Source organism: Vanacampus margaritifer, chromosome 15 (assembly GCF_051991255.1).
Source record: "Vanacampus margaritifer isolate UIUO_Vmar chromosome 15, RoL_Vmar_1.0, whole genome shotgun sequence".
NCBI lineage: Eukaryota > Metazoa > Chordata > Actinopteri > Syngnathiformes > Syngnathidae > Vanacampus > Vanacampus margaritifer.
The window spans coordinates 17,063,809-17,078,602 of record NC_135446.1 but is presented as its reverse complement, the minus strand read 5'-3'; the positions used below and the strand labels follow the sequence as shown (position 1 = coordinate 17,078,602).

The window sequence follows — 14,794 nt, the reverse complement described above, 5'->3', positions numbered from 1 at the left end:
ACCAGCCGCGCAACATTTGGGTGCATCGGCTACAAGATTGCCATGTTTGCTGCGACTTGGGCAAGGTTGGAGAGCGAGGAGGCTGAAAAGCAATTAACATTCACAAATGGCGTCACGGAAACGATCCGCCGAGGTTACGCAGTCACTGAATGTCACCTACTGCCTGAGCTTGCTTCCTTCATTAAACCTTCCCACAAGGGCAGACACACTTAAACACATATTTGCATACAAATGCCGCCATTAACCCTCCCAGTGCCGACATATCATTCCCAGCTTGTCACGAGGGGAACATGTGCTAATTTAATGATGCTTTATTGACACGGCTGATTGTTCGGTCAATTCTTTTGGTCTCGTATGGATTGTTGAGACATGGCGCCTCAAGTTATTTTTTTATTATTATTTTTTTCTCCTGGCGCCTCAAGTTATATGAGCATGGTATAGTTTAAGTACAAATAAAAAATATAGAGCCCGTCCAATTTAAACAGTCAGCCAAGAACCTCTTGCAATAATAGGAAATTCATGAAGTAGCAAATTATACGTTATGGATTTATTTTCTTGTTTTGTATATTTATTGTAAAGCTTAGACATACATACGCTCTTTCCTTTCTCATACTCTAAAATAACTTCCTGTTGTTAAAACTGGGCTGTCAAATATTTTTTAATCCATTATTCTTCACTGTAGTATCTGTGACTTTGAACCTGTGCGGCTTTAAAAGGCGGAGCCTAGTCTGGTGAGTGATATGGGAGTCGATGAAAGAGATTTTTGCTTCTGTTTATGAATGTATATATATTGCTAAGCTAATAATCATTACAATTTGTTGACAATGTGATAAACACTGTGTGTTTGTCAATTTCCAATAATCCAACATTTGCAGGGAGTTTGAGTGATCGAATGTAGACTTTTCAGCGACTGCCCCCCTCCTCCCGCCGCTATCTCCCGCCGCATCTCCCACCGCTGCTCGTTGGCAGCACACACAGCCGTGAGCGGAGCTAATTAAATGCTTCTAAGTGAGTCGCCTCGCCTGCCATCGCTGCCTCGGCAAAAGGTCATCCGACTCACAGGCACGAGGCAGACATTTCTCATGACTGTTTTCCTTTTGAGAAATTTAGCAGATTGTTAATTATCAGATTACAAGTTTGCCTTTCCAAAGGCCAGCACACTCCCCCCCCCCCCCCCCCCCCCCCCTTTTGCTCCGCCTCCCCCAAGTCAGTGGAGAGAGTGTGTACCGAATGAAGACAGCTTTCAGGCTTCTTCCCTCCTTTCGCTTGAGTTGAACTATGATTTGCTATCAGAGGAAAAAGCGAGATAAGCAGAGGAGAGGAGCTCTTTCTGTCCGACGTTGACCTCCGTGCTTCTGTCAGCTGGCATCAGCCCCCGAGCACGCACACCTTCCACTTCTATGTCAATTCATTGGATCAACATTGGGGCCAAACAGTACAGTTCAGATCCACACTCTTACATTTTTATTTTTTTTAAACAACACCATAATTTTAGACTAATACCTCTTTCACGTTGTCACTTGTGTACCTAATGAAATGGCCGGATGAGTGGAGGCATTTACTGATAATGATGACCATTTAATTAGCTGATCACATTCAAATTTGCAATGGGAGAACGAGTGCAGCCCCATGACAAATTGCAGCTTTCGGGCTTGTTACTGTGTTTTGTCATCATGATCGTCAATGTCACTCTATCGTTGCAAATGAGCTGCGGGGCGCTTGAAATCTATTTTTGAGTCGACCCCACACTGCCTCACAGCTCCACTTCATGTCCGTCTATCAATAAATTGATTTAAAGGCCCATTAATGGAGCTATAAATCCTATGTGTCCACAGTTATTGACAGGTTATCAAGGAGAAATGATGTTGATTGGTTCCGTTTGCTGTTTCAATGGTAAATGAATGAATAAGCTGCTCTCTCTAAATTGTGAGCCAGTCTCTTGGGATAAAATGGAGGAAAAAAAATAAAAATAAAAAATAAATAATAATAATAAAAGACGCAGGCCCACTGGGCATCTGCCCTGGATGCAGGTGAGCAGAGCAACAGGCACAACAGGAAATGGGCGGGGCTTGCTAGCACCAGGTGAAATTGATTGTGTGGGCAAAGCAAAGGCACAGAAAACAAACAAAGCAAGTTCATATATAAAGTTCCCCTCCTTTGAATGGGGGCATTCACGAAAAACATTTATTTTCAAGGCAGAATCTTCAAGAGTGACTAGACATTATTTAATTTTGCACTTCCTGGGCTGCAGCAACTAGCAAGCTCAGATTAACCGACACTTTGCAGAAGCGGATGCATTTTTCCTGTGAATAATAAGCACCTCTGGTGAGTACCATGTATTGTGTTTTAAGTTTTTGTCATTTTGTCAGACAAATATTGATAGTGAACTGTTGCAGGCAGAGGAAAGGAATCAGAAGCAACATGGAATTGGCAACATTTCGGCTTGACAGGTATGTTTGTTACCTCTCTTGGATTTTTCATTGACTGTATGTTCCCAAAAACTACACACATTACAAATAAATCATGCTAATTAGCAACCGTGGCTAACATTGGCTTATTTACACTGCTAATTTGTTTAAGCTGCACATGCGTATTCTGTGACAGTTTACCATTACACACTTTCATAATAATCGTGATTATATTCGACATAACTCCACGTATCACAATGTACGTGACAGTATGCCGCTATCTCGCTGCATGAAATTATACGGTGAACTACTGAACTGTATGAAATGCTTATGAAATAAGATAAAAAAATTAACAAATTAAGCAAAATTACGAGAAGGCAAATTTGCTGGGGGTCAAAATGAGTTTTGAGGACCAAGATATAAAACAATTTATCACCATCTGCCATTTTCGTTGTTTACTTTAGCCTCGAACGCTTTCAGGTCGGAACTGTAAAAAAACAACCGGGATATACTGTATCCGACTTCCATCCTCCAATGCAGCATAATGTCCATGTTTGCCGAATGATGCTAGCAGTTAAAACACTGTCGTGTAACTATTGGACTGCTGATTTATTTCCTGGCACCCCGCATTGGTGATTTGAAACATTTAGTGCTATAGTAACACCAGACATTAAGTCTACCAAACTAGCAACAGTGACTAACGTTGGCTTGTTTACAGTGCTAATGCTAGCTTATCTTTGCTAGTGCTGCTATTTTCTTGAAGCTGGAAATGTGTTTTATTTCATAACTTTCATAAAGTATTATGAATGTTGAGATTGACAAAATGGGATTAGCAAAGAGAGGCTACGTTCAAATCTTACTAGCAGTTTTAGCACAGTAGATTCCCAATTTATTGGACTGCTGATTTACTTCCTGTTCTTTGACCTCACCTCGCATCGGTGATTTGTAACATTTAGTGTTATGGTAACACCACATTATAAGTTGTGCTACCAACCTCGCTACAACCCGCGTTTGCTTGGTTACAGTGCTAATGCTAGCTCATTATTGTTAGCACTGCTATTTTGTTGAAGCTGGAAATGTGTTTTCTGTGACAATTTATCACTGCACACTTTCATAATGTCCTTTTTTAGGACTGCAAAAAAAGATTAGCAAATGGAGCTACATTCAAATGTACACTCCACATTTATTGGCCTGCTGATTTCTATCCTGTTCTCTGACCTCACCCCGCATTGGTGATTTGTAACTAATGTGCATAAGAAGTTATTTGTGCCCCTGCCAGAGGCAACACTCTCTGCCCAAACAACCCGCTTCAAGGCCAAATAAGTCAATTAACGAGACGAGAGCAACAAATGGACAAAGAAATGGATGCGCTCCTCTGTGGGACACACGCGCAGGCAGGCCTAATTTGAGGTAATAAAAGACCACGTCAAGCGTGACCCCTGCTGCGGAATGAAGGGTCGATGGATTGTCTGACTGGTCTGTGCAATCTCAAGTCAATTGCTCACAGGTCCAAAGATCCCATCGGCATGATGGACACAAGCGCGCTCGGTAAAGCGGAGAACAATATTTGACGCTTAATGTTCATCTTTCAACCTTTTTTGCGCTTGGCGGAACATCTTCATTGACTCAAATATCAACTTGCAACCGCTTTTTTGTGCGTCTCTCGTCCCTGATTTGCGGAGCAGGGGATTATGGGTAATGGCCGGAGTACTCCCTAGCGTCGGTTGTGTGATCTGATTCGTGGCAGAGGGCAGCCAATTATAACCATCACGTCACTTTGTTCAAGACCGCGGCTGCCTGCAGGAGGAAAAGGATGATTCGGAAACTTAAATCCATTCAAGGCCGTCCGCGGCGATACGAGTCACTCGCAACTACTTTGACGCCAGGACAATAGCGCCCCTGTCGTTGCCATGGCGACCCGACATCACCTACACTCGAGATCCACGAAATCTTATTTTACAAACGATTATGTGAACTTTGACGGAGAAAGACAAATAATGTTGACGCCGCTCTTTGACCGCTCTCCCATGAATCTGCGCCCATTTTCTCATTTCCTGCGACAAAGCTAATTTCCTCTGCATGCTTCCTTCATTAGCGCCCATAAGCTCCGGCGAATAAGATAATTGAGGGCTTCTTAAGATTTTCTAGGTGACATTGAGAGGGAGATTGGCTTCACTGTGTGGGTATAAGCTTTGCATAATATTTAATGACCACTCATGCTCCGCGCTCCACGCACCCACACCCACACGCACACACACAGCACTGGCTGTGATGTCAGTATTAATTAATTCCCACTCTGGAGGAGCCGCATATGCACTTGTGTGTCTGAGTGGAGGTTTAACTTGACTGTAAGAATCAGGGGGGTGTCTTGTCTGCTACGTTCTGGCCGTGCGTGCGAGCCCAATGCACGCATGACCCCCCCGTCCCCCCCCCCCCCCCCGAGTGGCGCCAGGACAGCTTGATTAGCTGGCCGTCCTGACGGAGCAGTCCTTGAATAACCTTTCCGTGCACCTTCTTATTCTCTTGTTTGCATCAGTGCGGAAGGTGGACATTACAGTGTGTCTTGTTGAAAAATTCTCAACGGGATAAGCGTTAACATTTATTATTATTATTATTTTTAAAGCAAATCCTTACATCTCTAGAGTGATGGATCATCTGATATATGAAAAACTACTGCTACTGCTGACAGCTGCTTGCTATTCCACATGTCATCTTTTTCAGTCGCTCCCGATTAGCACCTGAACATATCTCCTGGCTAGAAAATTAAGTATTGATCTATTTTTCTCCGCTTGGTTCCAACCTGCCATCCCATCCTAAAACTGTTTCTGCTTTTTGATGCCACAAGCTGATGGAATTTCAAATGGGGAGGCAGGCTAGAGAGAAGTTAACCGTGAGGAGAAAATGTATAACAATGACAGCCTTTAATGCATCGCTCCCAAGATGTCATCTATTTTCTCTTCAGTGCAGGCAGAGTGATACAAACGGTGTCAGAAAAGTTCCAGGACTGGCGTCACAAAAGATATACAGTGGTGTCTTGAGGCTCGCGGCATTGGTAATGCTAATGTTAGCATCAATATTTGATTTTAGAACAACGAATATTTCAATAATGGAGTAACGCATGTAGACAGATAATATCGTAATACACACCCAAGTTGATTCTTTATCCTCTTGACTGATGTCCTTTGTGGATATTTTTGGTGTCAGCATGACTGTATTATACTGCCTCCCAGTGGCCATGGTGGGCACAATTTTTTATTTATTTATTTTTGGGGGAATTACATTTGTATTAATTACAGTGTGATTTAAGACACAGGTGCTTTGAGTAAAAAAATAAAAAAATAAAAAATCAGGAAGTGTGAGATGCTCAGCTCAGGAAATTGTGAGCATTTTTTATTTTTTTTTTTACAGTAGTATGTTATGTTCTATGCAGCCCCACTAGTCTAAACACGGCAAACTGATCAATATTGAATTAGTGAATTTGAATTAAGCAGCAAAACCCACCTATTTTCTCATTTCAGGTGGCGGCCATTTTGTCACAGTTGTCAGGGCTCAGGCAGCGACCAATCACTGCTCACATTTTCTGAAGCTGAGCCGTGATCGGTTGTTACCTCCAACTGTGATGTCATTCTGAGCCGTCAGCAAGTTGCAAAATGGCCGCCCGCTGAGATTGGGGGAAAAAAAACATGTATTTTGCTGCTTAATTCAAATTTCTCAAATGCAATACTAACCAGAATGCCACGTTTAGAAATCTTTTCTTTGGTCCTTCCTCGGGTCTCCTGACGACCTCATGACTCTGGCTGGAAGTGTTCGGTTTTGGTGAACGGTCTGGGATTTTTTTAATAGGTTTTAGGTGAACTAATGAATACACACACACTCGCACGCACGCACGCACATACACTTACTCACCCCACACACACACAAAAAAAAAGAGAGCAATGATGATGACATGTAAAAAATAAATAATATATATATATATATATATATATATATATATATATATATATATATATATATATATATATATATATATATATATATATATATATATATATATATGCATGACCCTTAAAAAAAATAAAGAACAAATACAATTCATTTACATTTGAATCACATCTGCCCTCCTCCTCCACCCTCGTTTCTTTTTTGGCGAGAATCTACTTTGGGTTGCGACGGCCTCAGCGCAGAGTGTTTGTGACGGGCCACGACGGCGTCGGCTCGCTGCTGTCTCGGGGAATTACTCGACATTCTGGCAAACGAAAAGGGCTGCCCGCTTCCTGCCTTTTGCGTGAGTAAGACCGTTGTGAACCTCCCACAAGAAGTCAACCACGCCTCGATGATGACGTTTTCGATATGCCATTGATTGTTATTCAAATGTTTGAGGGCCCCGAAACAGACAATTTCCGTTTTTTCATTGAGTAGACCAGGTTGGTGCGCAGCGCCATCAATCCTTTTTTTTTTGCGGCGAGGGCCGTAGCAGCTAAATAAGTGTTGCACTGCACCAGGCGGCTATCATGACTTATCGTGCCTGACAAGATAAAGCAACAATTTGACCTTTGTTTTTATCCATCATTCTCAGTAGTAAAAAAAAAAACAACAAAAAAAAAACCCAGCCTTTGTTTCAGCTACTACCTTTTTGTCCATAAAATCCATCTGAACTTTCACACACCATAAACGACCACAATGTGGACAGTGCCGTTTTGTAAGCTTGAAGAAAAGACGCACATTAAAAGATGGCGGCAGAACAGATGGGATGTTGTGCTCTGTTGACAAAGCCTGGACTCGGTCCATTTATGCGGCCCACCAAGGATTCTGCGGGAGGGGAGAGCAAGCGAATGGCGACTGGATGAGATGCTACCATCTAATTATTTCGTGTCAGGGAAAAGCCTCTCCTCCACCAAGGTGGACTCTATTTGAAGAATCTCAACAGAGCAAGCGGCAAATGTGCTTTCATTTGCAGTGGCAGCAAAGAGCCGTGATTGAATGCCATTTTAATGAGCTTTCCCAATGAGGTGCCACCTGTTTTATCCAGATAATTGGATGATTGGCCACCCTTAAACGACCCGGGCTTGGCGACGGACTCCTTCCCTTCCCTTCTTCCAGCCGCCGCATTACAATCTGTGTATACTGAAAAATGGCTCTGCCACTGTAAATTATTCTGCCGTCCACAAACATCCACTCAGGTGAGGTCTTTTTTTTATTTTATTTACGCAGGCTGGTGGTTGCCATGGTTGCAGTGCACACGCGCTGGGCTGCTAACTCCACTTCATTTCGCCGTAATAGGTCTCAATCAGAGCAAATTAAGAACGTCGCCGCTTGCTGGCGATATTTCCCCGCCGTTATAATGTGCGAGAGATCACACCGGCGCTGAACTCCCGACTGCACCAATTTATATGATTGCATTCGTTTCACTGTCTCACCAAGAAGACTGGCGCCGGTATTGGAGGGTGTGCGGAATAGGACGACGTGGACGGCAAATGTATATAATTGCAGAATTCATATTGACAAACAGGAGGGACTCAAAATGATAAAATTCCACACCAAAATCAGGATAGGTTACAGTAGAGAAGAGGATCACTCTCCAAAAAAATCACACAAATAATTTGAATGAAATAGTTTCCGCTCCTGACTAGCATCTTTGAACCTGAACAGTGTGGTTACAGATTAATGGAATAAATGAGCTCTTAATCCCATCAAAGAATCCTCGGGAAGCCCCCCGCACACCCCCGCCCCACCCCCCTACCCCATCCCCCTTAATCTGCTTATAATTATACACAACCAACACACAAAAAATACAGTTGACCTCATCTTGAGGTGACGAACAAGTATGACATTTTGTCATATATATTAAGTGTGTGTGTGTGTGTGTGTGTGTGTGTGTGTGTGTATATGTGTATATATATATTAGGGGTGTGCATTGCCTAGTACTTTACAATTCGTATCATGATTTATAGGTCACGATTCGATACCGATTAATCCCGATACGAATCTATAAATTGATTATTGCCATTTAAAAAAAAAAATAAAAAATCTAATTAAAAAAATACTAATCAGTAAACTTGTACATACATGTACACTGTAAGATTTGTATGAAAATGTATTTATTGATCTGAAAATTCTGGTCGCAGTCTGTTTCGTGTTTGAACAACACTGAAATCAAATATTAAGGCTAAATATTCCATTAATATAACATTCTTCCATGCTTAATGTGTGAATCCTAACCCTAAGTAAGATGTTTTGTTGACTATTCCCATAAAAAAAAAAAAAGATGTTTAAAAATCGATTCGGCCACATATCGAATTGATTTGAGAATTGCGCGCTGTAATATCGCGATATATTGCCGAATCAATTTCTTCTAACAGCCCGTGTGTGTGTGTGTGTGTATATATGTATGTATGTATGTATATGTGTATGTATGTATGTGTGTATATATATATATATATATATATGTATGTATGTATGTATGTATGTATGTGTGTGTGTGAGAGAGAGAGATATTTATATTTGAGGACACAATGGAATGATTAGTATCAGTAGAAAACCAAGCATTCGATGCACTTTTATGACTGGCGTGATGCATTGCAGCACTCACACACGTTTGATCGATCTCATAAACGTCTCGAACAGGATCGCTGTTGAACATAAATCCTAAACGGCACAGGTAAGATGAGGACAAGGTGGAGGAAGGTTTTTTTTTTTTTTTTTTGTCCTGCTAAAGGGGCAAACACCACGGCTAGTAAATAATATAGTAAATACTGACGCTTTTATTCCCCAACACTCCCATCTGTCTGGCCTAGGGAGGAGAAATAAATACTGTTGGAGTGGAGGAGCGAGGGACGGATGGGGGGAGGCAGGGAGGTGGCGATGGATCATCCGGCGGGGCCTACAGCAGATGAAAAATGCAGATTTGAGACAAGAGGAACATCAGTTTGAATTGCGAGGCCTCCTGGGGGAGCGTCTGGCATTAGCAAAACAACCTCTCTGTATGCAACAAACTCTTCTCGCCGCTACGGGCGGATGTTTGGAATGGGCGCTCAAAATGGTCTTAAAAAAAGTTAATATATATATATATATTCAGTTCATGTACAGTCATGCATATTTCTTTCAGTTCCTCAAAGCAGCATCCTTTTCTAACCTTTTTCGCAAACACGTTCATCCATGTTGCTTCCCTCATTTAATAGCACGCTAGCGTATGCGCAACTTGACGAGCGGCCTATTAGCCTCGGCGGAAGCCTTTGCGTTCTCCGCGCCGCCTTTTTTTTGGACTTGTTAAGTCCGCGCTTGATCTCGAGCGCGCCGCCGTTCGTAATGGAGCGAGGCAGCGGGTCATCGGCTTTGAGGCATGTGGAAGGAAATTTCGCGGCCTATTCCCTCTTTGAATTGGAAAATGCTTTGAATGTAACTCGCTGAATGCATTAGTCCAGGCTGCAAACCTGCGGTGCTGATATTTTTTTTCTGACCTGCGGTCTCGGAGGCAAAAAAAAAAGCATGTAGTGATGATAAAATAAAATCCAAAGGGTGGAATTGTAGAGGATTGGATCCAAACTCGGAAACAATAGGACTCCATAGAAAGAACTTCAAAGTGATCATTGGTTTTGTTTTGGGCCTGCTTTGCTACAACTAGCACGATGTACTAAAAATGAAGATTTCATTTAGTTTCTTTGTCCACTAAAATACTCCCCATTCGATACTCAACAATGTGTTCTTGACTGTTAAGAAAAGGTAGGATTTGCGCTATCGTGCTGTGACTTTTCTTCCAAACTTTGCTCCCTGGCAACCTTGTCGCCAGGCAACGCGCGTGAGGTTCACCAAAGGGGGGAGAGCGCGTCTTCTCAAAGTCTCTTCTTAACATCCGCTTTGTTAGCGCCATTCTAAGCCTAAATGATGCTGTGTGAGTGTGACGGAACCAGGAAAAAAAAAGCGAGCCGTGGACGGAGAGGCCACGCCCACCAGAGCGTCTCGCTTGGTTCGTGTAGAGGCAGGTTAGAGGACTTGGTCTTGGTTTTAGAGCTCTTAAACTGCAGAGCTGCATTGACGCCTGCGCACTGCCGGGCAATCAACTCTCCATTAGCCTGATGTGCATATGACACACGCACACACACAGACACACACACACACACACACACACACACACAAATAAGCTCTTCTCACTTCTCTCCCGGCCCTCACAATTCTGGAGGGAACACAAATCACAACTGACTGCTGCAGCTTTTTTTTTTTTTTCCCTCCTTTTCTCTATCTCTTCAGAGTCCTTAAATTCATACCACATCTCAACTTCCCGAAGGGTAATTTTACCTTCTTTTTTTTTTACTTTTTTTTTTATTATCATCATATTCCAGCACAGGAAAATGATCATGTAATACTCCGCCTGAGGTTGAGAATGAATGTGTTATTCATGGCCAAAGGCGTTTTCTATCATGTTAAGTGGAAAATCTGCCACAGATAGGTGACTGTCAGGAATGAGCGCACACACACATATACGCACTTCCGCGCGCGTGGAACATGCTAATGAGCTAACACAGTCGCAAAAAATGAAGATGAATGAGCAAATATCGTAGTTCCGCTTTTCGTCTCCTTTAACGTATGTTGGCGTTTCCCCCCTCGCTTTCTAGGAAAACACGAACCCTCATCCCAAAGTGGGTCATGATTCATGCTGATGACAAAGGACTGAAAGTGAATACGTATAACTTTAACGTTCCACCTCTTGTAGTCAATCTAAAAAAAATATTTTGATTTTGGAAAGAATCTGCTGGACAAATTCCTGATTGGATTTTTTGTTCAATATTGCATAGAATAAGATAAAATGGAGGGTCACTCAAGGATATTGATTTTGCTTCTTTTCTGCAGATGTATCCAAGGCAGTTGTTCTTAACTCGTTTACTGCCATTGACGGTTATAAACGTCCAAAAAATCTTTTAAGCTATTTCTATTAGTTTAACTTTTTTTTTTCTACTTTTGTCAACAAGAGTATGAAAACCTAGACTTTTTTTTTTTATTGTACATTTAGAACCGATATAAAATTTGCGACTAATTGTTGAGTTAACTATTGAATACATGCGATTAATTACGATTAAAAATTGTAATCGCCTGATGCCCCAAATTTTTAACAATCATCTAGTCAAGCGATTCAAATTTTTAATTGTAATTAATCGCATGACTTCAATAGTTAACTCAACAATTAGTCACAAATTTTATATTGGTTCTAAATGTACAATCAAAAAAGTCTAGGTTTTCATACTCTACACATTTTTTTATTTTATTTTACATTTAGAACAGATATAACATTTATGATAATCGTGAGTTAACAATTGAAGTCATGCGATTAATTACAATTAAAACAAATTAATCGCCTGATGTGATAAAAAAAAAAAAACTTAGTTAATTGCATGACTTCACTAGTTAACTCATGATTAATCACAAATTTTATATCTGTTCTAAATGTACAATAAAAAAAATTCTAGGTTTTCATTCTCTTGTTAAAAAAAGTGGAGAAAAAATGTTAAACTAATAGAAATAGTTCAAATATTTTTTTTACATTTATAGCCATCAATGGCAGTGAATGAGTTAACCTGGGTTTGGTGAATCTGTCTCAGGGGATTGCTGGAGGTTAAATAATCGGCTGCTGGGATTTTGGTGCGCTTAGTAGTCGACTTGTGACTGTTGTGATGGTTCGCCGTGTGATTTCGATTTGCAATGCTAAGTTGAGCTTTTCCAATGCGGCACAATCAGCTATTGAGCAAAACTAGAGCAACACTTCCGTAAGCTGCATGGAGATGGTGAATACAAGAACACAGCGCTTTCTGAATTCAAGGCAAAGAGAGCCAGATTCTATGAAAAAGCTACCAGTAAACCCTATGTCATGTCTTGAATTTGAAAAAATCTATATGTTCCGTAAATGCGCATTGGAAACTGGTAGGGTTCGGTACCTCCAACAAGGTGTGTGAAAAAGAGCAAAAATAGCTCGTTTGTACTGTAATATAAACCAGCCATGGTATCAAAAAGGCAGAGCTGGAAACCCCACGGCTCTGATTGGTCGAGAGAAGTGGAGCAAACGTTGCGGTGAAAACCAAAAACAAAAGAAACATTTGACTCCAACGTGCCGCTGTGGGAGCTGTCACTCCAATTACGTTGACGGTTTGACCCACTGACACACAACGGCGACACACTTCCCAACCCTCTTCACGACAAGGACCACACACGCGCACACACGCACGCACGCAAGAGCCACTTGCTGAGACTTTCACAGCCGACGTGCAGCAGCAGGGGGTGCGAATTGCTTCCCGGCTCATCAAGACTCGCAAGATTCGACATCGCCACATGCGGCGCGACACTTCAAAGTGGCTGATGCGACTGGCAAGCACCCTCACCCTGCCCCGATCTGCCAAATATCCAAATGCCACAACAAACTCTTTGCAGATGTATTCCACGGAAGCGTATTGCATCCACTTGGAAAAAAAAATCTCTTTTTTTTCTGACAATTTTTTTTCGAGAGCTAGTTTTCGGAATTTTTTTTTCTGTGTTAGTAAATATATTTTTCTGTTTTACTAAATATTTTTTTCTGTCAAAAAAACAGGCTGAAATTTTTTTTTCAGGAAAACGGGGGGAAATTATTTTAAAAAATAAATAATTTTTTTTTTAAAAAAAACTGGAAAAAAGTATTCAAAAAAACCCAGAGCCGCTGTTCTGTTTTTTTGAGTAATTATTATTATTTTTTTACCTCTGAACTCCAAGTGACTTGTTGCAGACTCACTAATAGCGGAAGCGGACACTTTCCCGCATGTTTACTGACTTGCTCTCATTAAAGGAATTAATGTGTATACTGTATTGTGGTTTGTTCTCTAATCTCTGAGGGAAAACCCCTTTAAAAAAAATATTCAGAAAAACAGAAAAATTATTATTTTATAAAACAGGGTAAAATTACTCCAAAAAACTGAAAAAAAATTCTGAAAAACTGAGAAAATATATATTTTTTAAAACAGAATTTTTTTTTTAATTCAATAAAGCAGGAAAAAATACTCAAAAAAAACAAAGCTCCCCCAAAAATTTGTCAGAAAAACAATACTTTTTATTTTCCAGTGAATGCAATACCCTTCCATAGTATTCCAACTCTTCTTGTCTATTCCTTTTGTATCACCTTTTTGTTTTGTTTTTTCTCCTCAAGACCACCGGATGATTATAAATGTCCACAGCAGTAAATACAGCTTAGTCTCAGAACATGAAAACCCACCTCTGGAAATACCAACAAGTGAAGAGTGAATGACGAACGGCATTTAAAAAAGTCGCCGACATTCAACTTTAGCATTCTGCTGAGTCAGCATATTTGTTTGTTTTATTAGCATGCCAGTCCCCATATGTAGATGCACTTTTTAATGATATACAACATCATTTATTGCAAATGATTCTGCACATGCCGTCATGGATCCTGGTTTAAGAACCTCGCTCCTCGTTCGACCGTCTGAGAGCTGACAAGAAACAGCGGTGCGATGTTTTTAAATGATCCCAAATTCAGCACTTGCGTTGTCATCGCGCAAAAAAGCTCCTGTCGAAGAAAACAACAATTCACGAGTCCACTTGGCTTTGCGAGCGCGGCTTTCTTTTGACATTTAAAGACGCCATCGTGTTTTTTTTTTTTTTTTTTTTTTTTTTTTTTTTTTTAACGGGCTGCAAATCTCCCCACCAGACCGCCACGATTCGCACGCTTAATGTGACGTATGATAATGACTTTTTTGTGCACTCTTCCCTCACTTGACATATGTCTCTGTCACGCGGCGATAAATACAGAAGCTCTCTCGGCCAGATTGATTTGTTTTATTCAGTGATTTCTCGGTTGAAGTAGAACAGCTAAAAAGTATCTGGGGGGTGGTGGGGGGCTTCAAGTGTGTTTTTCTTTTTGTTGAACAACAGGAACAAGCAGTTGATTTTCAACAATGTTGCCGTCAATGATTGTCTTTAGCTTGAACTACAATTTTAATACGTCATATTTTCGAGTACCTTCGAATGTAATTAAATGTTTTGGAATGTACTCGCAAAGTTGACCCCGTGGCATTATGGGATAATTTTAGGGCTGGGCATCGATTCTAATTTCCTCAATCGATTCGATTTCGATTCACAAGAGTTTAGTTCAATTCGATTTCGATTTTTTCTCTCTCGATTCTATTCACTTAAATCCGATATTGATTAATTATTGAACATCAATTCTTCTTAAACATCAAGGACATGATCAAAACTCCACAAACATGACATTCCAAATTCCATTTGGCAAAGGAACTGGTTAAATGGATTAGTTTATTAACTCTTAATGAAAGTAACAGATGTTGTAATCACTTAAGTGTTACACAAACATGGATGAGATGAAAATATTTTCATAATTCAAATTCAATAATTATAAA

At 40.8% G+C, this 14,794-nt stretch overlaps 1 protein-coding gene across 1 annotated transcript in view; it reads left to right on the top strand.

The window, feature by feature from the left end:
• Positions 1–2,048: 2,048 nt before the first annotated feature.
• The window catches only part of nrxn2b (neurexin 2b), a 363,379-nt gene continuing 350,633 nt past the window's right edge, over positions 2,049–14,794 (top strand). The window contains exons 1-2 of the mRNA XM_077544145.1: positions 2,049–2,325; positions 2,397–2,450. The gene's annotated coding sequence lies outside the window, so the exon portion shown is untranslated. The remainder of the gene's footprint in view (positions 2,326–2,396; positions 2,451–14,794) is intronic.